This window comes from Somniosus microcephalus, chromosome 7, assembly GCF_052327205.1.
Source record: "Somniosus microcephalus isolate GS21.2 chromosome 7, FLI_Smic_1.0, whole genome shotgun sequence".
NCBI lineage: Eukaryota > Metazoa > Chordata > Chondrichthyes > Squaliformes > Somniosidae > Somniosus > Somniosus microcephalus.
In genome coordinates this window covers 196337677-196340943 of record NC_140993.1, presented here as the reverse complement: position 1 = coordinate 196340943, position 3267 = coordinate 196337677, and the positions used below count along the sequence as shown (strand labels likewise).

The 3267-nt window shown below is 53.0% G+C and overlaps 1 non-coding gene across 1 annotated transcript; it reads right to left on the bottom strand.

Annotated features, from left to right (window-relative positions):
* Positions 1 to 878: 878 nt before the first annotated feature.
* Positions 879 to 960, bottom strand: trnas-cga (transfer RNA serine (anticodon CGA)). Its single transcript has one exon. It is a non-coding gene; the product is annotated as a tRNA-Ser (tRNA).
* Between the last annotated feature and the right edge of the window lie 2307 nt (positions 961 to 3267).

Genomic DNA, 3267 nt, shown 5'->3' with positions numbered 1-3267 from the left:
TAATTAAATTCCGCAATAGGCCGTACGTTCTCGCGCCCATCAAATTTAATAATACCGACGCCTTCTTTCCATCGGCCACCTCATTTGCCTTGCAGTACACTTCAATTCTTTCCACATACGTGGTCCAGTCTTCGACCTCGTTGTCGAAAGCAGTGATACTGCCACTTTTTGGCATCTTGGGTGATTTAAAATGGCGCCTCCCACGCTTTTTCTTCTTCACCAATGGATTAAAATGGCACCTCCCGTGCTTTTCTTTCTTCCCCAATGGAATAAAATGGTGCCTCCTGCGCTTTTCCTTCTTCCCCTTGCTGCCACACTGCTCCTAGCGTTCTGCAGGGCAATGGCGACAACCCGCGGCTTCGGCGCGTCTCACTTTTCCTTCCCCTTGTTTTATTTTCGCTATGCTGCCCGGTTCTTGAGCACCGACCGCGCCTTGTGCGCTCCACCCTCTCTCTCTCTCTCTTTTCCTCCCGACGACGCTGCACGGCCCCTTTGCAGAGCCGCTTGATCGAGCTCGAGCCCGGCGCAGTCCGGAAGGGTCAGCGCACTACCTGCTACCAGCACGATTTGCTGGAACACCTTGACTGGGGAGCCAAGCCCAGTTCTCCACAGCCTCTCCTGCAACTCTCCGAACTCCGATGGATCCTTGGGTGGTTGCCCGCGGTCGACGCCCGTTGTTCTGACTTCGACCTCGAAGAAGCTTCTTCGCAGGGAAAGATCCCCGTGAGGTGATGCAGTACTGCAGGTGAGTTCGAACCTGTTCGTCGCCAATGTAGTGTCCGAGTATAAATAATACACGGACTGCAGGAGAACAATAATAACAGGTATTTACTGAACAGAGGGTACTCTTTTTGTTTATAAAGAATTTGCAGCAAAGTCGCTGCATGCAGGGTTCAAGCCTACGCAGGTAAACCCCATTGGATTTCGAGTCCAATGCCTTAACCACTCGGCCATCGCAGCTCTGAACAGAGGGTAACTTAAGGCTGAAATACAGAAGCCTGCTATGGCTTTATATACAGGGGTGGTCACTGCCGGTACTGCAGTATAGAATCAGTTCTTCTCTTAAAGGCACATACACAACAGACCTCACACCCGTTACGGTGTTGGGGATCGGTAGATCTTGCACCGATTCCCGTCTGGCCTTATCTATGGCTCTCTCACCGGCACGGATGGTCAGACCCAGGAATTTCACTTCCTGCTGGCCGATCCGTGCTTTCTTTGGGTTCACTTTGAAACCCTTTCTACCTAACAGCTCCAATAACTCAGCCAATAGTGGGCCATGCTCCTCCCTTGAGTCTGTGAACAGGAGCAGGTCGTCCACATACTGCACTAGCTGATTGGGCTGGCTGAACTCTTTTAAACTCCCTGCCATGCATTGATGGAAAATGCTGGTGCTGTTGTGGAAACCCTGTGGCAAGCAGTTCCAGGTGTACTGTTGCCCTTTAAACGTAAAGGCAAACTTGTACTGATCCTCCCTCCTTAAAAGGATGGACCAAAACCCATTAGAAATATCCAGTACCGTGAACGTGGTCGCGGAGGCTGGAATACTTCCTATCAGGTCGGCAACTGCTGCTACTGTCGGCGCGCAGGCTGGGATGTTGCTATTGAGGACTCTGTAGTCCACCGTGGCTCTCCAGGAATCGTCTGGTTTCCTCACCGGCCATAACGGAGAGTTTACATGGGTGACTATCGGTCTCAACATGCCCTGCTGCACCAGTGAAGATATTGCTGTCTCCATGTCGGACTCCACTTCCCGGGGGAAGTTGTACTGTTTTTGGGGTCGGGCCATGGGGTCCCTGTCTACGCTGACCTCAAACCCGGTGACCCTCCCGCAATTGTGCTTGTGAGTGGCAAACGTCGTCAGGTGGTCGTACACGAATGCCTGCAAATCTTGTGGGACGCCCATGACCATGAGCTCGAGGTCGTAGCCCTCTTTTGGCTTCACGGTACACAGGGTCCCTCTTTCCCCTTCCCCTGGGATGACGACTACCTTGCCCGGCTCACCCTTACCCGCTCCCCAAAGACAATGGTTTCTTAGGTCCACGAAGATCCCGTGTTCGACCAAGAAATCAGACCCGAGGATCCCTTTCCCATTCTCCACCTCCCACTTCATCAGTATACACCTCCACTTGGTGCGGAGTGGTCCTAAATGAATGGAGAGGGGAATGGAATGTGCGCCAGCCTGTTCCTTGCCTGTGAAGCCCGACAGAATATATGGAACCCTGATGGACAGAGGCGAAGCGATGGGGTTGTCTGTGTGGATCACAGTGCACGATGCCCCCGTATCCAACAAATAGGTCCCTTTTACCTCCTCCACTTCCATCTCCATGAGGGGTCGGCTCCATATATCATATCGCAGCGCACACAAGTAAACGGGCTGCGCCGGCTCTAGTCATTTGGGCACAATGGTCAGGGTTTCGGGCACGACAAGACCGGTGGTGACAGCTATTTTCCCCTGCGAAATCATCAGAGACCGCATTGTCTCTATAATTGATTCAATCGCAGCGGGATCCATAACTGCACCAGCTCCTTGTGCTGGGGCAGGAGCTACGGCTTGGGTTTGGGCTGGTGCTGGGGCGGCGGTCTGGGCTTGGGCTTGGGCTGCGGGAAATTTCCCTTTATTATCCTTCCACGGATTTCTACAGTCCTTGCGCCAATGTCCATCCTTCCCACACCCGTAGCAATTGAGCTTGGCTTGGACAGGGCGATTCCCCTCCTGACGCCACTCCTTCTTGCTTGGGGCTGTGGGTTTTGCCTCATGCACCTTTCCCTTCTAGGGAGGTGTTTCCTGACCTCTACAAATCTTGTACGCAACATTTAGCTGACGGAATACCATCTCCTCCGTGACACCGGGACCTTGGGGATCAAACCAAGACCTGGCTCGGGCCCGTATCTCTGGCAAGCTGTTGGTAACCAAGCAACAGAGCCAATGAACCCGCTGTTCATCGCTCATTGCAGCCCATTCAGGCATACCCGGACAGCTGCGTCGATACACAGGCCACAGCCTTTCTGCGAAAACCCGTGGGGGTTCTCCAGATAGCTGCACGGTCCCTTCCACATGGTCGAACGGACTACCGTCGTCCACTCCCATTACTTCTAAAACTTCCTCCCCGAGATCCGTATACCCTTTCCGTCCCCTCTTACTATCCTCTGAGAGGCACTGAAGGATCGTGCAATCCAGGGAGAAAAGCAACAGTTTCACCTGTTCCTGTTCATCACAGTCATTAATGGCTGCTGTTTCCTCTATCTCCCTGAAATGAATCGAGG